Source organism: Camellia sinensis, chromosome 14, assembly GCF_055761805.1.
Source record: "Camellia sinensis isolate YWXY chromosome 14, ASM5576180v1, whole genome shotgun sequence".
Lineage (NCBI taxonomy): Eukaryota > Viridiplantae > Streptophyta > Magnoliopsida > Ericales > Theaceae > Camellia > Camellia sinensis.
Genome location: NC_138974.1, coordinates 52,803,439 through 52,826,566, shown reverse-complemented (window position 1 = coordinate 52,826,566; position 23,128 = coordinate 52,803,439). Strand labels below are relative to the sequence as shown.

Below are 23,128 nucleotides of genomic sequence, written 5' to 3'. Positions count from 1 at the left end.
GCAATATTTATGCCTAATTTTTAGGTGGATTTGACCTCTTGTTTATATAATTATAAATCATTCATAATAATTCTGAACCTCTGCAATAAGAAAAACTTAAAGGTAAGCCTGAGCTATGCACGGGATATAAAAAAAAATAATATTAGTTTTATATGAATAATATAAATGTAGAATTTCATTTTAAGGATTTTCAAATATCAAATTAGATGTGGCTTAAATATGATTAAATTTATTTATTTGATTTTCTATATATAAATATTTTTTTTAAAAAATTTAAAATTATTGAAATAGTTAAATCTGTCAATAATTTTATGTCACTTGCCATTTCTTAACTATTAAAATTAAAAATTTCTAAAGCCTCTTAGATAATTTTTTTTGGCTAAAAAACATACTAATTTTATGTCACTTGTATACTCTACACTTAAGAAACACACTAATTGATAAATTAAATAGTTACTAAATAGAATTGAAAATGAAAATTATGAAAAATATAATTATCGATTTTTAAAACTATATATATAAAATGAATAAATGATTATTCTTTTTTTTTAATTTTATTTATAATCTATTTGATAGGCTTATAATCAATCACAAACTCTAACTTTTTAATAATATGTGGCACATTAACATATTATATGTCTTAGAGGAAACAAACATGCAAAAAATCGCACACATAATCTTAGCATTGAGGCCAACAGCTATTTGTAGTTACCTTACAATTTGAAGGGTTATCCATGGTTATCTTCACATGTGGGCTTGATCTATTGTTGTTCTATTGTTAATAGAGGCCGAATAGACATGGAGATTAAGCTTGAATAAAAGGAGGGAAAAAAAGTTTTAAACACCAAATGAAATCTTAATAATTACCATTTAAGAGAGAGAGAGAGAGATGCAAAGAATATTTATTCTTGTAGACATTAATATTTTACGTGAATGCGGTGAAATATAAGCACTTTTTTTTTTTTTTTTGAGGAAGGGATTTAGTAATTCCGAGTGAAAGAAAGATTAATTAGTTAGGTAAAATATATAGTATAATTTTGTTATGGAAAACAATTCCTTAAAGTATGTGTACATTGTTAGGTATAAAATTTTGAAATTTAAATTCCTAAATCATAGGTGAATTCAATAGCCAATGATATTTAAATTTTAAACTTTAAATTTCAATTTTTAATAGCCAATGATATTTTTCTCTTTTTGAAAAAAATAAAAAATCAACATTATTGGGTTGGAGTTTTGAAGCTCCTAGAATTCTCAAAATTAAAAACCCCCTTTCTTTATATAATATAATAGATAGATAGATAGATATCATTTTGTCCCTAAATCATTACGTGCAAATTAATTTGGCACTTAGATTTTGCATGATATTAATTTGACTGCAAAATTTTTTCAAATTTGAGTAATTTATCTCCGCCGTCTGCTTCATTCCACAATCAAACGGAGCTTGTTGATATGGTACTAAACTTTATATGAAACTTTATTTTACACCCAAAACTATACATTAAAAATCAATTAGTCCACCGAATATAAAAAAATTAAATTTAAATATTTAATAAATAATTTTTTATCTCAATAATAAAAAAAAATTAAATTTTAAATAATATACTTTGTAAAGAAATAATAAAAATCTTCATTTAGAATTATCTTTTTAAGTCTCAAATTATCTCGAATCGATCAGCTGTGTTTGGCAAGGGGGTTTGCAGGCTTTTTTGGCTATTTTAGCCACAAAAAATAAAATAGGCTATTTTAGCCATAACAAACAAAACATCACATCCAACCCATAATCATTACATTCTTCTCTCATAAAAAAACTCAAAAAAGCCAAAAAGTCAAAAAACCCTTCCCAAACCAAGCTTTTAAGCCCAGGCTAAAATAGCCAAAAAAGCCAAAAAGTCAAAAAGCCAACCCACTTCCCAAACGGAGGCTAAATAATCTGAAAATTTCTTGACTAATAGTAATTTCAAAATTGAGTGGGTAAAAAAAAAATTTTAAGTTCAATTATTGTCTAAAAAATATTCATTAGGACTAATACTCAATTTTTTAATTTAAAATTAATTTTTTTTTTTCATTTTTGAGATGAAAATTTATCTCACATTGTTCTTTTGATTTTTTGAATTTGATTTTTTTAAATTGAGTTTTTTATTTTTCATATATTTTTTTTTGTTTTTAGTGATATTTTTAATTTTTAATTTTTAATTTTTTACTTTTTAGATGTACCTAATCTAGATATACCTAAAAAGTAAAATTTTTATAAAAAAATATTTAAAAATTCAATAAATACACATGAATATGAAAATGTACTGAATTTATATATTTGTTTTGTTGCATTTAGTGAATTTTTTAAAGGTTTTTTTTCACAAATATTATGCTTTTTAATTGTATTATAAGTGTATCTAAAAGTTAAAAAAAATTATTTAAAATATTAAAAAAAATTAGTGAAATCAAAATAAAGACAAAAAATAAAAAAACTCAATTTTCAAAAAATTAGAACCAAATAAGGTGATTACTTAAATATTTTTTTTTTTTTTTTAAATTTTGGGCGGCTAATTGATTTTTAAAGTATAATTTGAGAGGTAAAATGAAATTCCAAATGAACTTTGATGATATGTTAGCAAGTTCCTTTTGATTATAGACTGAAACAAACGGTGAGAGGTAAATTTATCAAATTTAAAAATAAAAAATTAAGAGTCCAATTAAAATAATACAAAGTCTGAATGCTAAATTGATTTTTCTATAATAATTTAGGCGGTAAAATGATATTTTCTCTTACAATAATTATTGCAAAATCTCTCCTACATAAATATGTAATCGCCATATATGTATAAAAAAAATTTAAAATTAAGATGACAATTCACATTATTACGGTACACAAACAACATGATTAACGATGTTCTTTAAAAAAAAAAAAAAAAAAAAAACATGATTAACGCTATATATTGAGTTTTAAAAAGAGACAAAATCAATTGAATCTAACACATAGCCGTTCTCGATAATTCTTAATTGCAAATATGCAATTGCCACTTGTGTATAACATTTTCTTAATTAAGACAATAATTCACATTAATACAGTCAACAAATATGATTAACGCTATATAATCAATTTGAAAATGGTATAATAAGAGTAAAATGAGTATTTAAAAAAAATTAACTTCTTATATGAGTTTTTTTTTATTAATTGATTTAATGGTTGATTAACGGAAAAATTAAATTGCAATAAAAATTTAAACTTTAAAGAAGAGAATGTAATTTCTAAAACGTGAAGGTGTACTTGTATTAAAAAAGTATCAGTGTAATTTATTCATAAATCAATTGAACTTAACATATAATCATTTTAGATAATTCTATCGCAAATGTGGCATCATCATATATGTGTAATTTTTTATTGACTATAATAATAATTCACATTAATTATAGTCAACGAAAACAAGATTCTAATTCTAATTAATTTGAAAAATGATACAAAATTTAATCGTACCTAACACATATATTCACATTAATTGTAGTCAACGAAAACGAGATTCTAATTCTAATTAATTTGAAAATGATACAAAATTTAATTGTACGTAACAGATATTTGTTTGTATACGGGGCAGGTGTCATAGAAATTAGAAAGATAAGTCGTAGTATAGAAATTTGAACCTAATTTGGAAAGGAAGTCAGCATCCTCTTTTGCTGCTACCGAAACAAATGCCTCCCACCTAGGAGACATGGCCGGCTGTTCCGCACGCGACAACAATTTGTTTTTTACTTAATGGGCCCACCATTATTGATAATTTGTTTTTTCTTCAGTCAGAAGTGTAGGAACCATTTTACAAACAACAATGATTTATCCCACTAAAAACATCACTACTAATAGTATTAATGTATTAAAAAAAAAAAATATAACTCCAAGACCAAAACATCACATCATTAATGGCAAAACCCACTGCCACCTAATTAGTGGGAGCACTAATTAGTGCTCCCAAACATTTTTCTTTTACAAAAATATGATACGTCATAATTTTTCTATTAAATAAATAATTAAATATGTTATATAGGTGTAAAGTTTATAAAATTATAGATTTTATATTTATGTGAAGGCATTTGATCATTTGTTTGACAAAAAATATAGTATTCCTATCATTATCTACCATTTTATACATCAAAATTATTTGAGATAATCTAAATAAATATAATTTTTGACTTTTTTAAAAAAAGATGTTAACAATAAATAAAATATTATAATCATTCAATTAAGATCATCTTTTCAAATTATAATCATAATGTATGGAGATCATCTTTTCAAATTTCATAAGTGAAAACAATATATTTCAAAACAAATATTCATAAAATATTATAATCATCCAATTGAGTTATTTTTCTTAAAATAATAATCTTGATTTCTAACTAATAAAATAATCTATATTAACAATAAATAAGATGTTTCCCAAATAAAATTAATATCTAAAACACATATATGCTAAAAAAAAACTAATAATAAACTAAATGTTATAAATCAAATCTATCTATATTTGATAAATTAAAACTTAATAGATGCCACTCATCATGTCCAAATGTCCCAAAAGTACTTGTAAAATAAAAAAATGTTAACATTTTTTTTGTTATCATTTTTTACATACAAATAAACTTAAAAAAAAAAATAGATATATTACCTTATGATGAGTGTTGATTTAATTGTCCTCATTTTTTGGTTGTTCCTTCACTTCATTCTCTTCACAACCATTATTTTGTTGTTGCTACTGTTGTTCCTTTTTAATATTTTTATTACCAATGCATTGCACCACTTCATCCAATGCCTGTAAACAAATCATATCATTTTCAATTTTGTAACTATCAATGCTTTCATGTCTGGAAAGACTTTTTTATTTATTTATTTTTTGGTTGAATTTTTTGAATAGGTCATCAGGTTGGAAGTGTGTTAACTATAGCATGAACTAATATTGCAATGTGGGGCTAAAAATCTTTTTTTCCTAAACTTATAATACACTCTTTATGTAGCATATGCTCTCGTACTGTTAAATTTGGAGTCATCTGCTCTTGCTCAAATTCAATCTATAGAGGATGAATTTCATGTTCCTCCTCCATTAAAGCATCCATTAAGACAATAATCGAGTTGGTAAGGAAAAATGAAACAGAAAAATTACATATCAAATTTAGGTAGGTTCATTAGTTTCTTCCATGCATGAAGACAATAAACGAGTTGGAAGGAAAAATAAAAGGGAAAAATTACAAATCAAATTTAAGTAGGTTCATTAGTTTCTTTCATGCACGAAGACAATAAAATAAAAAAATTACAAATCAGATTTAATTAGGTTCATTAGTTTCTTTCATGCATAAATCAAGTTGGAAAGGAAAAATAAAATGGAAAAATTACAAATCAGATTTAGTTTTTAAAAATAATTATATATTCATGAAAAAAATTATAATTTTAATAATTAAAGTTTGTAAAATTTATTATGAATCTAAATTTTTTTTTTTCAACCAATACACTGACTGATTATTTTCCCAAATAAAATAGCAAAGAAAAGTTCAGATAGAAAATATATGTATATTTTATATTAAAAATATGGGTAAATTACAAATACACCTCCTAAGGTTTACTTAAAGTGCAGATTGCTCCCCATGGTTTAGAAAATTACGAATACCTCGTTAGTATTTTTTATTTAACAGAATTAATTAAAAAAATAAAATTCATAATTGGTCTCCTATACAATAATAAAATTACCAAAATTATTAATTAAACATATTTCTAACATCATTAAAAACTATTAATTAATTTAATGATTTATTAATAAAAGGGACGATTTGTTATGAAATTAAAAAGCTCAAGGGATGGAATATAATTTTCAAAATTATAAGAAGTAATTCATATTTTAAACAAATCTCAAGAGTATATTTGTAATTTGTCCTAAAAATATTAGATTAAAACTTTATGGAATGATAAGCAGTGATGAAAAAGAGCAAGGGCAGACATATCTGTTAACTAAAAAGTACAACGTATTTTTTTTTCATCATTAGTTTTCACATGCATGTGATCATTGAACTAGTGTGATGAATTTTATCTATCATGCATTGTATTACCAATATATGAATGATATATTATGTGAGATAAATAAATTTAGAGATTCTCCGTAATTGTTGTTAGGTCTTAGTGAGCCCATTACTAGATTCATTTTGATAATTTGAACTATTCATCTTATAGAATTTTTATAAAAATATTATTGATGCAAAAAAAAAAAAAAAAAAAAAAAAGAAGAAGAAGAAGAAAAAAATGGATTTATTCGACAATCACAATCGCATGATCATATTACATTTGTTATAATTAAAAAAAATAGATGATAAATATAATTTTATAAGTATATTACACATTAAAAGCTGACTTTTTGATTTTTTTTTAAAAACTTTTTTTTGAAAAAATGTATAAAAAAATGAAGACGTGATATAATCTAAAATAAGTTAAAAGTCAAAAATTAACTTTTTACCCACTTGCCAAAACAATGTAACTTTTCATGGTATAATAATTCCAAATCGTGATCACTGCTGGAAAAATGACTTTTAGCGGTTGCTATATGTATGAAAAACGCCGCTAATTCCTTTAGTGACGCTTACCACCAAACGTCGAGGACGCGGCCGTCGCTATAAGTTTATGACGCTTTAAAAACGTCGTAAAATTAGTATAGGCAGCGTTTATAAAAACGCCGCTAAATGTCGCAGCCAACGGTAACATGACGTCACACAGGCATTCAGCGACGCTTCAAAAACGTCGTAATAGCTTTTTTATTATTTTAAAAATATAACTATAGTGACGTTTTAAAAAACGCCGCAACAGATTTTTTTCCTTTTTTTTTAAACTACTAATTTTGTAAGATTTAACTTTAAAAATATACCTGTAAAATAGCAATAATGAATAAAACTTTGTACAGACATATTTCTGTGAGATTATTATTCCCTCACATCTATAATAGTACCCAATACAACATCCTTCAAGAAAAAAATCCAATAAGTTAAATCCATGCAGTAGCTGATCCATTCCTAAATAAATTAACACTCACTCTACCGTAGTTTTAAGTGTTGATTCTTGATGAATCCATGCCATTTGGAAAAGTATGAAGGAAACAGTGGTGAGGACAGTCCATGATATTGATTACCAAAAAATTATAAAGAAGATAAACATGGACATTACATTGCACATGCTCACAAAATATACAATGGTGACACAATATTTAAAATTTTAAATAAAAAAAAACCCCATTTTTTTTTTATTATTCTATTTTGTGTTTTGGGGCTTCATGGCTCTTGACTGCTGCGAAGTTCCAGCATCTCATGGTTTGGGTCAACAGAGACAGCAACTCGATAGTCTCACAAGGCACCCATAACATCACCAATATGCTCGTGAAATGCTGCCCTCAAGTGTAGCAGGTTGAGGTCCGCTTTGAATAACACAGAGCACGACATCTCAACCTTTGGATATCAACAGGTAGATCATTATTTGCAAGTTTGGAATCTGATTTTACAATATGAACCACCTGCAAAAAGTGAATTGATAAATGATCCCTCAAGCTCAGACAATGTGATAATCAGATTACTCTATCTAGGTTCAAATTGGTTTTTTCATTATTTCAATAAATAACAATATGAACCACCATAATAACAATAGTAATCTTTTTTTTGGGTGAATAACAATAGTAATCTTCCTTTTAAGCATCTGGTAACAATGTAAATGTAAAGTATTGCCAGGTAAAATGTCCAAAATTAGACACATGACCGATTAAGTAAATTGCATGTTTCATTTCCTTGAATTTTGACCCCTTGTTTCAAATGAAAGGCAAAAACGGTTTCCCCAAGGTACATATTTAATATTTTAAGAACAAGCAACAACATTCAAGAACATTAACTCAAAAAACACGTAAACATGAGCAGTCAAATAGTGCATCAGTCAGATAGTGACAAATGTCACAAAGCAAATGGCAACAAAAGCAATCCTGAATATGGAGCCCGCTATATGGATCTGTATTCAATTTTTTTTACCCTGCCAAAGGTCTTTTCATATATTAAGTTATAGGCCAGTTATCTGCTGAAAATGCCACTCTATCTTTCTGGTTTGATTGAGTGAGGGCAATAAGCTTAATCAAGTGATCAATTAAGCTTTGGATGTAACTTGGGTATATGTCAATAGTGAAACTGAACTCAAAACCACCATTATTACATTCAAAAACAAAAATTGCAGCCTTATTTATTTTGTTGGTGCAATGCACACATAACTGTTAGAAGTTCCAGAAATACAAACATATAATAGATTACCTTAACAGCTGATAGCATTAAAGAACCTTTTGCAAGCTCAGCTGCTATACATGAAGCCAAAGTGCAGCCAGTTCCATGAGTATTCCGAGTTCTTATGCGTAGTGAACGCAGCTCATAGAAATTATCTCCTAGAAGATCAAATCAAGAAATCAAATTAGCAAAAGACACCGCCTAGAGATACACACAGTTACAACTCAAAAACCCCAATGAATACATTAAGCATACCATCAAAGAAAATATCAACAGCATCCAATGAAGAAGCGAGGTCACCTCCTTTGACAAGTACATTTCTGAAAACAAAAACAAAGCTGTTACGAATTACAATTCTTCTTCTTGTCTAGTCTTTGTAAAACAAATCTGCTCTAAGAAATAAAAGAGCAAGCCCATATGTACACATTGACTATGCAAACTCAAAGTTAAACCTGCCTCTCACAGTGCCTAGCATGACACTTAAACCTCCATCTCACAAATCACAATTGGCATTCATATCTTTATCATTGCCCAAACTTCTACTAATAGACTCTACTGAATCCATGAGAAAGGTGATGTGTCAGTTATCTTCACAAAGACTAGATAAGTGTCATGTCAGTAAATTCAACGCTAAAGTGACTTGGTGCCAAACAACAAGGTGTCGAAATATAATTTTTCCTACTTTTGGAGGGATTGTGGAAACGTTTGGCAGCTTCTGATAAGCCTAACTCAGAAAGAATAAAAACTCAAATGCAAAGCACTAACCGTGGACCCATGTCATGGATAGATTTTGCAGCAGAACGCATGTCGTCGACTGTTTCCAATTGAACACCACCAAGTAAAGCAGATGCTTCTTTTAAATTTGGAGTTACAATGTTAGCCATGGGAAAAAGATACTCCTTGCAATCAGAAATCAAAACAATCCAATTCTCTATAGCAATTACTTTATCCAACTCTTAAAATCTCTAGCATTACTCAACTAAAAATGTGATAAGCCATGTTACCAGATGGCTCCAAAATCATATCATAAAAGTCTAACCCTTATTGAACAAGGATCTCGATTGAACAGTATGAAAAGTTTGACAAATATATTCGTTCATTCCGAAGACTTCAAAAAACAAAAGAAAAGAAAAAAACACATAAAACCATTCAACATGTCCACTATGCAGAGCTTAATAAGATATTCCCACAAATGAAGAGTCACAAATAGAACTAAAGAGGGAAGTTACTGAGGTTTTTTAACCTGCTGTGTTTACTTCTGCCCAGTGGAGGTCCCCAAGTTTGTCTCCTGAAGGTTCAACAACAGTTCATCTGAAGTCAAGAAAACCTTGTTGGCTGAATTTGAGATTGTATGTGCAATTTCTCTAGCAGCTTCAATCTTCCTTGGGGTAATAAATGCCGGATTATTGGCAATAGCTTGACCTATCAGCTGGGCACTCTTGGCCTCACCCTGGAACCCATTGGAAGCAAAAGCAGATGTGTTAATTGAGTCAGAATGCTCACAAAATAGAAGGAAGAGATTGTCAAAGAAAACAAAAACAGAAAGAAAGCATCTTTTCATTGTTAGACTACTAAAGAAAGCACCACTATGCCAACTAATTTTGGTTTGCAAAAAACCAAATGAGTTATTGCTCAGTCCTACAAAGCATACCAGTCATCCCATAAACAGATGCATCTGCTCTGTTTGAATTCTTGACCTAAACACAAGTTAGCAGATAAAAAGTTAAAAGCTATATAAAGCCCTCTTTGGTCTATAAAATAATGATTATTTCAAGTGGTTTTATTTTGATACTAAATAAATATAGATACCACTGCAACAGACCTCCTGAAATATTTGAAAGCACCAGGTTTAAGATTAAATTAAAATTATTTTGATCACTTATTAAATACATGGGTTGTTCCTTGCGTGCTCCAGATTAGTTCAAACTTCCTGTGAACCTCTGTCAACCAGTCTATGAGAATTGATCTCATCTTTGAATTGATTTCAGGCTGTGAATCCATGTAATTGTGAACTTGACTCTCACCCTACCGTAATAAATTCCCATTAATGAGCAAAACATGTCGATGGATATAGAAGGTAAAAAGATAGAAAAATAAAGGCCAAAATAGTACCTCTGTTAACTTGTAGAACTTGTAGATGTCCTCAACATACTTCACAACTGCCAATTCATTATCAACATCTGCTGCATCAATGTCTTCTAAGTAACAAGGAATAATATACATATACATATACAAATAGAAAATTTATGCATCAATGTCTGCAAATTTCACTACACATCAATTAAGATAACAACTTACTTCACTACTTAATAACAGTAATATATATCAACATGGCTTGAAAATTTATGTAACATTCTTTGTAAAAATCAAACACTTAGAGAACCTGTACTGTACGAAACCACAACCATTTAGAAATACTTTCGTGAAGAAGCCTCTAGACTTGAGAAGGACTTTCGCAACTGTAGGTGCATGAATTCGGGGGTCTGGATTGGGCTGCAATAAGAAAAATGTTCAGAATTTTGAGAATGTAAAGATACTATGCAAACAGTAAAAGAGAACTTACGGCGCTCCATCTTTTGTCAAGAAATTCATTAATGACTAAAGCATTTTGTCCATACATCACTGGAGAAATATAATAGCCCCATATCATAAATGGCTCAATGTCATCTGCGGGCACAAAAGGAAATGAATGGTTATAGATGTAGTGCTTTGATCATCGAATATATAAACAACTACATGAAAGAATCCACAACTTACTTGGCTAAATGTCAAGCAATATTCAACAATGTGGTATAAAGATTTGTAAATTAAAAGCTCATTCTAATTCAAGATAGGCTCAAAAGTGAAAATAGAAATCAGGCAGCTTACTTTGGGCAACTATAAATCCTCCAAGTAGAATATTCATTATCAATGTGCAGGTTCCTAAAGTGCATACAACAACCAGCTTTCTTCCCACAGCAACAAAGCGAAAGAGAGTGAGAGACGTTTGATGTATACTGAACAATGCCAATAACTGCTGGAAAAACCTGAATCAGATGGTGGGTATTTGTCAGTGAATAAATTATCAGGTTCAAGTGACCACTAAATGCAGAGTAGGAAGAATAAATTTCTAATGAAGAATTTAAGTTGGTAAGTAAAAGTATAAACATGAAAAACTACCACGAGAAACCAAGAACACACAGACCACTACTACCTGTTGGTGTCTGGAGCAAACCCAATTGTGTAATATGTAAGACTGATCCATATTGCTGATTCCACTAAGGAGAGGGGTATACTGAGGACCCAAATTGGCAACCCAAAAGCCTATGGAGGATAGAATAAGAAATCCCCCTGTTTATAGAATACAGGAAGCCTCAAAACAGTCAATGCAACCTCTGTCAACCCGTTAAACAATACATTCATGAGAGTAAAGAAAAGAGCTCCGAAAATTTTTCAATCAACTCTATAAAATGAAAACAGAAGGTCCTAAATTACAAAGGTTAGTAACTCACAAGTATTCCTCCAAGATCCTCGGAAGAATATGCGTGGACAAGTTTCCCCCTCTCTCTTTTCTTATACCTGGTGATTATTAAAGAAGGAAACAAAAATAAACAAGTAAATAAATTTCAAAATAAATAAATAAATTTCAATCTCTTTAGGATGTTGTCAAACTGTGATGTATCAAACGCCCAATTATTTTTGGGTTCATCTACACCAATACCTATTGTAATTTTTAAACTGTCAAACTGCTCTATATGTCTTGAACTGTTCTTATTCTTCTAATAAATGAAAAACTCATCCCACAACAAGTTTAACCTTATTAGCTCCTTTGATTCATAGCACAATTAAAAAAATAAAAGTAAAAGAACTCTCTGTTCTAGGCAACAAAATAGAGGATGAATTTGATAAATAAACAAAAATCAGAGCAAAAAAAGAACCTGCAGTGTCCTGTTTGTCCTTAACCCTGACATATTCTTTGATCCCTTGCTTCTCTTTCCCAAGCCCTTCGCCTTCTTCCCACCCCTACAACACAATTCCATCTCCACAGCATCAAAATTCATCGAACACACACATTACACATACATACAGATTCAAACCTGAGCTGAAGCAACTATCTGAGCCAAAAGTAAATGGTGACCAAGCCTGACATGCAATAGAGTATAGTAAGGTCTATCACAAATGCATAAAAGCTACAAGTAATGGTGAGTAGTATAGCTCAGATTATTGTAACACAAAACCAAAATGTGATACCTCTTCAACCATAACTAATTCAGAAGCATTACTAGCTGAAGGTAATTTTGATAATTCCACTTTGGATGTATACACGCGAGGCTAACGCTACATTAAATGGACAAACACCAAAAAATAATGGTGTCAAAACATTTGAGCATGTAAACATGAAAACAATCTGCAGAGAAACAAAGAAGGGTTATCATCAAATACCTTATCTAGCTCATTTAGAAGCTGATAACTTGACATTATCAATTCTAATGAATTCTCTTCCTTCAAGATCTGGAAAATTGCCTCAAACATTTTGCTGCTTGACCAATTTGCATAATCAGATACTCAAGAAAGATCACAAACAAAAAAAATAACAAACTAGGCCAGTTAAACTTGCATTTCTTATGTGGAGCTTCTATTTCTCCTATCCAAGGATTTTCCAAATCTTTCATATCATATTGTAAGTTGTTATCTTTATGCTCATTATTTTTCTGCCCTCCTGGAGAATTTATTTCAACAATTTCACTCCTTCCCAGTCCAAGAGAGTCAGGGGCTTGACTTACACCAGCTCTTTCTTTAGGAACCCTTTTGCTGGTATCACCATATCCTAGTGCAGTCATACTGTTACCACTGGTAAGCTCTGCATTTGTACGCATCAGAGATGTACCATCCTGAGAATCAGGTAAGACGAGTGGCGTATTAACCCCAGCCCTTGCATCTTTCCTAAATTCACATCTAATTTCAATTGTCACAGGGGACCCAAGAACAGACTCAAATGCTAGTAATATGTGTGCCTTATACTTCTCCGCCTTGGATTTTGTCAGGTGTGAACTAAACATCAACTAAGCAATTGGGGCTGCAAGACAGATAAACTAATTAGAAGGACTAGCAGATGCCCCACAAAATATGGGGGAAAAAAGTGGTACATCTGTAAATTGGCCCATCAAAGATATACTATCAATGTGACTGCCCAAGAAAATCATAATCTCAGTAAATAACCAATGTGGAAAATTTTTGTTGTTTTGACAAGTGAACAAACAATTGGGAAAACATTGTATCAACATGTTCCACTATAATTAATGAAGTATACATGAGGTGTATCTCCACACATGTACATAAATAGTATATAATCCCAGAAGTGTTAGAGAATACAGAAACATGTGGTCCAAACAAGAAGCAGGAGCAACCAAGGAAACAGTAAATATGACAATTCATACTAATTATTACACCCAATTTCCTAAAATGAATTTAGTATGATATTCTGAACAGCATAAAATATCCTTTTAAAATGTTTTCCATAATGTCTCTGAAGAATAGTTTGGCCATATTGCAAGCTACAAACTCCCAAAATAAACAAATAAATTTTCACTAGCATGTCAAAGTAGGATACAAAAGATAAGCTATAGAAAGTCTACTTTACAGTCATACCTGATACAAGGCTTCTTTTTCTTTTGAGGTTTGTATAAATTGGGAAACCAACTGAATGAGAAACTATGTTGACAGAATGGCACAAGAATATATTGCACAAAATGGTAAATTTTAATCGCGTACTAGAATGTGCCCTCAGGGCAAGAATGCCCCCCTGTTTCAAGAATTCACAGAAGGTTTCGACTAATTAATGATTAACCCAGTGTTATCAAAAGCACACCAAAGTGCACACCTAGGCAGGAGGTGCTCCTGAGGCTCCTCAACAGACCCAAGACAAGGTGACTTTAATAAGCGCAATCAAGATGCTCGAGACGCACAAGACGCATAGAGGTGTACTTCTCTTTCGATACTGATCTAATTAAGCCCGTTATGATTTTATATGTTGGGACATCCTATCAAAGCCCCTCAATTAAATAGAGAACCTCAACCCTAGTCAACAGATTGAAGATACAACTAACCTCTGATCAACTAACCTCTGATCGAAGAAGACGAAGAGTTCCAAATCCACGGAGATGAATCACGAATCTATGCTCAAAATCAAACTTCCAAATTTAAATCCCGAGATGAATCACCGAACTGAAGAAGAATCGAAGAAATATCACTGAACTGAGGAAGAATCGAAAGAGATTTGAGTGAGAGAAAGAGAGAGCAACTAACCTCTGATCGAAGAAGATGAAGAGTTCCAAATCCACGGAGATGAATCACGGATCTATGCTCAAAATCGAACTTCGAAATCGCAATCCCGAGATGAATCACCAAACTGAAGAAGAATCGAAGAAGAATCACTGAACTAAGGAAGAATCTAGAGAGATTTGTGAGAGAGAGAGAGAGAGAGAGAGAGAGAGAGAGAAAGAGATTTGAGTGAGTGAGAAGGAGACGACAATGCTCAAAATAGGGTTTTCAAAATAAAAGTTTAGAGAGACAGAAGAGGGTGTGAAGAGAGACATGGAAGAGGGTGTGTAGAGAGATAGGATTTGGAGGCGTTTTATAAACATCTTCTATTTTCAAAACGGTACCGTTTTACCTAACAACAAAGGCGATGTTTAAAAAACGCCGTTAATTATAAAAAAAAGTGACGTTTAATTAAACGTCGTTAATTAAATGCCGTTAAATCCTCATTTTCTTGTAGTGGATCCCAATGATGATTTGGTTTATGAATGATAAAAATCTCACACCAATTGAACCTAACACATTTGTTTGCATTAGCCATGCCCATGGTAGGAAAAAAAAATTGAATTGTTAGAGTTTTACAAGTTCTAGAAATTATATAGGTGTAATCCAATGTTCACTTGTAGCAAAGTTAATAGTAAAGTATGAAATATTTCTGTAAAAAATGCTTCAGGAATCACACTACCACCATGTTGGAATTTAGTTTCTTTCATCTACATCCTCCCATCATCTTTTCCATTTTTACTACATTCCTTCACTTCCCTTTTGAAGCTCTTCAAACCCAAGTTATCAGCAATTAGTCCAGCACTTCCTTTAAACATATTATGAATCACAAGTGCGCACACAATAGTAGCATACTATATTTGTATCTATCTATGAATATATCACTACAAGAAATCAGAGATTTCACGACGTTTAATTAACGACGTTTTTATGAAACGTCACTTTTTCTAACAATTAACTGCGTTTTTTAAACGTCGCATTTGTTATTAATCAAAACGGTCTCCTTTTATGGATAGAAGACGCTTGGAAATGCCTCCAAATCCTGTCTCTCCAAATCTTTATTTTTTATTTTGAAAACCCACCGCCGTCTACAATATGAAGTTCGAATCTATCACTCACTCAAATCTCTCACTCTCTTGCTCCCTCTCGATTCTTGTTTAGAGCGATTGCAATTTCGAAGTTTCTTAGAACCAACCTATCTGCATCCGTATGGCTTCAATCTCGTAGTTTCTCAGAGCGTTTGCGATTTCAAAGTTCGATTTTGAGCACCGTCGTCTACAATCTCAGAAAAACCAATCGAATCCTTAAATCTGCTTCAGCTCCGTGATTTATCTTTGTGGATTTGGAACTCTTCATTTTTCTCGATCAAAGGTTAGTGCTTTCGATCATCCTATCTCTCTATAAAACCTATTTTGTCTCTCCAAACCTTTATTTTGAAAACCCACCGTCATCTACAATATGAAGTTCGAATCTATCACTCACTCAAATCTCTCACTCTCTTGCTCTCTCTTTCTCTCTGGTCCATGAGTATAAGATGAAGGTATGTTCTATGGAATCGTTGTCGGTTGCTGGGGGTTTTGGATCGAATCAATATGAAGTTCTCTCTCTCGATTCTTCTTCAGCTCGGTGATTCATCTCAGAGCGATTGCGATTTTGAAGTTCGATTTTGAGCACCATTGTTTACAATCTTAGAAAAACCATCGAATCCTTCAAAATCTGCTTCAGCTCCGTGATTTATCTCAATGGTGGTGTTCTGTTTATGATTTATCTCTGTGGATTTGGAACTCTTCGTCTTCGTCTTCTTTGATCAGAGGTTAGTGCTTTCGGTCCTTTGTTTTACAATCTCAGAACTCTACAATCTCATTGGATGGAAGGACTAAATATTCATTGGATCCTGTGCTATATTTAGAGGTTAGAACTCTACGATCTTTGTTTTTCAATTCTATATTTTGTGCTATATTCATTGGATGAAAGGACTGAATATTATTGAATGACATTATATAACACTGCTTAATGTTCAAATTGTAAAAATTTCATGCCACTTCAATATTCCTGTTCATATAAAAAGTTGCCTCAACATTGGACTCCTAGATGAATGCAACATGAGGTAGTGAAGAAATCCGCGTTGAATGATAATTTCTAAGAAAATGAAGCTACATATATATTCTTATTAGTGAGAGAAAACAAAAGAAGCCTGGGAGTTATGTGTATTAAGGATGAGAATGCATATAGGAATTAGTAAAAGTTGAGACAAGGGTTTGTTGTGTTGTGTGGTGAAGATACCTTGTATGTTATGTCAAAGATCACAAGTGGAATGAAAAATTAGAGAGGTTGAGATAGAGTGCTTTTTTAATTTTGTTTATTTAAAATATGCTTATTTAATTTTCAGAAACCTGGTGGCATAATAGCTCTTCTGGATGAAGCTTGGTAGGTGTCATACTGCCATAAACATTGTCTATTTTATGGAGGGTAATGGCTTGAAAATAAATTCATCGCATTCACTATTAATTTATGATTTCATTTGATAGTTTTTGTGAGATAGATAAGGCTTATTTTTTTGTAGTATGTTCCCAAGATCAACACATGAAACCTTTGCCCAAAAGCTGTACCAGACATTCAAAACCATAAATGCTTCACTAAGCCAAAATTATCACATTCTAATTTCACTATTTGCCATTATGCTGGTGATGTAATTTTTTATTCTTTGTGTTATTATATGTATTTATTTAATAGTTCATTCAGCTCCAGAATATACACTTTTGGTTGTGTTTTTGTTTGTTTGTGATTCTGCGATTTTTGTTTGTGCATGGCAGTTTATTTTGTCATTCCAAAGTTTGTTGCGTCTTTCCTTTCCTTTCTTTGTTGATGTACTGTTTTGGTGTATACTTTATAATTTACGTGAAGATGTAATTCTTGATGATTGCATTGTCTACACTTGGAAATCCCTTGTTCCTGTATGTCAATGGTTTATAACAATAGTTGGTTATGATTGCTGTACCTTTTAATTAACTATTGTTGTCTTTTGTGATTGTCTAGGTTTTATGATATTAATGTATATCTTTGAAACTTATCTCGATTTGCGGCAACATGCTGCTCTTAAATTGCCAACGCTTCCCAAGACTTTGGAAGGACTTATTAGCCAAGAAAAGTTTGAAAAATCTCGAGCCTATAGTCTTGATAAAAGGTTTTGTTGTTTTTTATCTGGTCACAAGTTTCCTCATTTATATTTTTTTACCTGTGCTACTCACTAATATAGCTATTTTGGTTGTGCTCTGATTTGCCTTTCTTAACTTTCAGCCACTCCCATTTTGTTCATGAGTTCGTAACTATACTGATGGACTTTGTAATTTTGTTTTTTGGGGTATTGCTTTGGTTTTGGAAGGTGAGTGGCTTGTTGTTAGATTATGGATTGGCTGTGCTACAACACTATTCTCTGTATCTAATTTTTCTTCTTTACTCCAGAGATCAGGAGACTTGTATTCATGGATCTCAACGCAGTGAATGAAATAGTGCACACCCTTGCATTTTTAGCCGGTGTTATGTTTTGGTCACAAGTGCACATATCAACCTTCTTTTTGATCTGAATATAATGAATGTCTGGTTTACTTGTTATGATGTGCCCTATTCTGCTTTAAAGTGAATTTCTTCAAATTATGTCTTTAGAATCATGTTAACTGTATTTAAGCAGCTAAGAAACTTTAGCTAGAACTTAGATATGTATAATAAGTCAGCAAAAGCTGCAACACTGTTGTTACAAGATTAATATCTAAACAGTTGCAGACGTTAGATCTGGAGAAAGCATCTCGTTCGCATATCCCACTTCCTTAGCTGGAAAGGAACAGTCTAACACATAGTCCTAAAAAACACACACGCTATAAGTACCCTGAAAAGTGAAACCTCCATGTACTACCCAACTTTTGCTTGGTTTCTTTTTATTTGGTTTTGATTTGTGACACCAGCAATACATCAATGACCCTTTGCAGTTTTTTGTTAATGAAGACTATTTATCGTTGAAACTGTTCCTTCAAATTTATGGCTTGTATGTTTGTTGTGGTAAAACCAATTCATCTTATAGGTGGGACTTTTCCTAATTACTCATTTTGAATCTCAACTTCCCAAATTTTTTTCCTGCTTTTTTTTATTACTTGATTATGACTTTATGAAGCAACTGGTCCAAGTGAATACACTGTACTGGTTTTCATTGTTGCTTTGTCTATACAGATATGGGATTTCAATTTAGGCTGGTTAAGGGGTCATGATGAATCCAGTCCATTGGAAGTGGGATATGGTGCAAGCGATACAGGATTTATGATGAACAGAGTTATGATGAACTCTTGAAAGAAGCATCCTTGGCTAGTACAAAAGGGTTTGGGGAAATTTATGGGGTGAATTGCTCTATGACACACGAGGATCTCATAGTTTTCCATGTAAGTTATTTTAACCGTTGATATCTGTTATTTTGAATATCTCTATCTCATGCTTGCAACATTACATTTACAATTGCGTTGGGATTGTGTCGTTGTAGCTCGAATTTTTTGCGCCTCCTTTCGGAAGCTTGGAAGAAAGCCCTACAGTTTGGACTCCCGCTGTTCTGAATCTAATCTCACAAGTGTAATGTGAAACTGACAAACACCAAGGAGTCTAAATCTGACAAATCTTTTTGAAAAATTGATTTTAGGATCAAAAATGCCAAAATTGGATTGCTTTGCCAGGTACAAAGTCGCCAACTAAATGTTTTATTTTGGGGAAATCTAGGAAACCCATGACTCGTGCCAAAGGCCACTTGTCTGTCATCACCAAAGTTGTCTCGGCTTAGGAACTTAGGTACAAGAGGAGAAGGTCATAAATTGAGCACCCCTGTTCGCCTAATCAAAGATCGACCTCTACTAATCATGATATGATTTTTTATAAACATTATGTGCTATTGTTCCGGTTATTAGGCTAGCGTTACTATGTGATGCCCACAAGCAAATATAGACTAGTTTGCTCAAGTTGGAACAATTTAATTCATGTTTGTTTTGCGAAAATTGTTTGAATTTGTCACCTCAAGTGGGCTTAAAGTTTGCGAATTTGCCACTAAACATAGTGGGCTTAAAACTTATTTTCCACTCAACAATTAAAACATATATTCGTTGAATCATTTCAATTTGAGCAACAAGCTTTCATCCACAAGCATTCAAACAGTTTAGCAAGTAAGCATTTAGCCTCATGGTAAGCATGCTAGACATGACAATCATTCACACTCATGCAAGTATGCTAAAGCATTAAAAAAATTTACCTAGTACTCCAAGCTAAGATAAACAAAAGACTTAGAAAAATATGCATGATTCCTAACTATACAAAATGTCTAATGCAACATATGCGGTATGCAATTACTAGGCTCGGCTACTAATGTGGCATACGAATCAATTTGATAATATACGGTCTAAGCATATATTCAAATAAGTAATTGAAACAACAATGCATTTTGAATGATGCGCTGGGCCTCGGTGCATACAATATGAATGAATGGATGCAAGCATAAGGTATGCTAATTGAAACATGTCCCTAATCTAACCATCAAAAGCGGGTAAATAAAAGGGAGAAAGACATGGGGTTGAAAAACATACACAGTATTACAACACGCTCTCACGAAGGAAAGTCTGAATGAATAAAGCTAACTAACTAATTAAGCTAAGCTAAGCTAACTAAGCTAATTATTACAACATTTGAATAAATAGCTAAACTATTTAACTAATTATTACAATACTTGAAATGGGTAATTAACTAACTATCTAAGCTAATTAAATATTATAACATCAACTAATTAGCTATAACTAATTAAGCTAATTAAATGTTACAACACAATTCACTACGCTAATGAAATAATTAAATGATCAAACACATTTGATGTGAGCACCAAGGAAGATGGATGGAGGTTACATGCGCGTCACCTGAAAAGTACTCTGTCTGCCCAAGCCATCTTTGTTTCACCTTCAACCACTGCCTCTATTTCTACAAAATTGCACTGCTTGCCTCACACCAAGGGCTGATCGTGCATTACTGATAACCAGTCGGGCTTACAAAGAGCAGACCGTGCATTGATTTGGTGCAAAACTCTGTTTCTGTGCTCTGAGGTGAAATCAGTGCAGATAGAGCATTTTCAAGATCTGTTTGTCCTTCCTTCCTTCACTATCATAGGAAAGCCTCAAGAGAAGGTTGGGATTGGATCCAAAACCATCAAAGAGCTATATGATCGCTTGATGATCTCGGACATCATTTTGGACCAAAAATCAATGAATGTAATGCAAATGGACCACCCCTCCCTTTTTGTCATGGAATGAACTCAAAGAAAGGAAGTTGAGACGCTTCAAGGACATCAAAAACACCATGAATTGATGCTTAATGACCCTTGACATAAGGAACTTGGCATAACGTCGAGCCAAGTCCAAGCTATTAAGTCATTTTCTTTAAGTGTGTTGATCCAAGTTTTAAACCAATTGTTTTAGTCATTGCCATTCATTAGTCCATTTGTCCAAATGTGATGTTAAAGTCCTCTAAATAAGAAGTGGTGTCAAACAAGAGGTCCTTCTAAAACATGAGAAGGAGACTATGCCGTTGACGATGAATCTCTGAAGAGATTAAGCCATTAAGCGTAGGTCTTCTTTACATGCATTGAATAACCTCAACTGGTTGAAACCATTCTCATGAATGAAAGATATGGAATGATTGATTGATTAGTAAACTTAGGCTCCAAACATGGAAAATGAACAAAGAAAGCATATCAAACAAGAAGTATGCCAACTTAATGAGACCACAAGTGTATTAAACAACGCATGAATCGATTGCAAAGACCTAGACAACTTGAAAATAGCCCTAAATACATGAAAATCAGAGGTAAAACATGCATGAAAGTGGGTGAAAAGCTAGATAATAAAGATGAGAATTAAGGCTAGGAAACAAGGATAACGAGGGGTGGCTAACCCCTCCACTTTTGAAGCTCCAAACCATGGTTTTTAGCCTTTTCAAACCTCTAAAAATTAGTGTAAATACCAACGGAAAAGAGTGAAAAGGAGATGGTTTAAGTTATAAATAAAGGTATAGAAAGAGCAAGCTCTCTTTACCCTTTTGGTAACTCTTCAAACCCAACTCCAAACACTTCAAACAAGCTCAAAACAATCCAAAGCAGCAAGAAGTATGAAATAAATGATAGAAATGAAGACAAGAGGAGAGAAAACAAGCTTAAGCTTGTTGTTTGATGTTTCAAACTTAGTTTCAATGTATTCTCAAGCTTGCATTACACTTCTCCAAGATCAACCAAGGCTTTAGGATGGTAAGACAAGGTTGTATATGGTGTGTATAGGTGGTGTAAGCAAGCTAGGTTAGCTTAAAGATGCCCTGCAATGGAAGAATGAGGGGTCAATAGCTCTCAAGGTGTACATATCACTTCTAGAATTTTGTTCAAGCCTTAAAACAATCCCAAAGCTTCGGTTTTATAGAATTCGAGCTCAAAAGGTGATAAATATCTTCAAAAATGGATAGTTGGCAGCCTCCTGCCCAGAATAGTGTTTATCGCCGTCGAAGGTCGGTCAACCATTCATAGCCACAGCCGGCCATCACTGATGCACGGCTGGGCTTTGATGGCCTCCCCTGTTTTTTTGGTTCAAACTCAGCTTAGGGTGAGAAATGGTCCAAAACTGAAACTCATGGGTTCAAACAAGGTAAACGGTGAAGATGTGAGGTTGTTTCGGAAGCCTGATTGATTCCAAATTGCTGCGAATTCACAATTCAACTTTTGTCATCGAGTGCATTAAACCAAGTGTCTGAGTCTTGCGGGCGGTCAAAAATGGGATGTCTATAGTTGCCCCTCTTTGACAGAGCTCGAAGTCATAAATGACATGAGTGAATGTCAAAGCCTAAAGACGACCCATTTTGACAAGGCCGCAAGACTTAGACAAGAAAACAAGACATACATTAAAATGGTTGCACCCGCAGGCTGCCTACGTATCCTTTTGCAAGGAATCAAACCAGCGTAGTTCTGGGACAAGATGCAAATGATATGTATGATGCAAGAATATAACTTATGATCATGCAATGAGGTTGCGCAATGAAACACTTTGAACGCAAATACAATGCAAAGAAAATGCCAGAGTTAAACAAACTAAAACAAAGCACAGCAATTCCAATCGTGGAAAGAAGAAAACCATGCGCCACGCGCGAGAAACACAAGCCAAACCACATTTCATGTAGAAAGGAAATAAGAAAATTAAAGCTTAACTACGCAACACGCAGGAAAGGCGAAGAGTGAAATAACTGTCGGGCGCATCCAAGGTCTCACATCGAGATCCTAACGCAGTACACACGTAAGGGGAAAAGGATGGTGTGAACACCAGGACGCACCCGAATGTTTTTAACCGATGCAAACAATCCTATCGCATCTCACGCGAGAGGAGAAGAGGTGGTGTGAACACCGGGATACACCCGAATGTTTTTAATCGAAGTAAACAATCCTAACGCGTCTCACCCGAAAGGAGAAAATGTGGTGTGAACAACAGGATGTGCAAATATTTTTAACCAAAGC

At 32.6% G+C, this 23,128-nt stretch overlaps 1 long non-coding RNA gene and 1 other non-coding gene across 2 annotated transcripts; both read right to left on the bottom strand.

The window, feature by feature from the left end:
- Window positions 1–8,399: 8,399 nt before the first annotated feature.
- On the bottom strand, window positions 8,400–9,143 carry LOC145807535 (uncharacterized). The gene is made up of 3 exons (XR_014350679.1): window positions 9,034–9,143; window positions 8,524–8,588; window positions 8,400–8,426 (listed from the first exon to the last, which is right to left on the bottom strand). It is a non-coding gene; the product is annotated as an uncharacterized LOC145807535 (long non-coding RNA).
- A 1,356-nt stretch (window positions 9,144–10,499) lies between these two features.
- LOC114271852 (uncharacterized) lies at window positions 10,500–14,120 on the bottom strand. The gene is made up of 9 exons (XR_014350743.1): window positions 13,897–14,120; window positions 12,691–13,324; window positions 12,499–12,585; window positions 12,186–12,390; window positions 11,760–11,826; window positions 11,462–11,642; window positions 11,137–11,294; window positions 10,832–10,935; window positions 10,500–10,761 (listed from the first exon to the last, which is right to left on the bottom strand). It is a non-coding gene; the product is annotated as an uncharacterized LOC114271852 (transcript).
- Window positions 14,121–23,128: the final 9,008 nt, after the last annotated feature.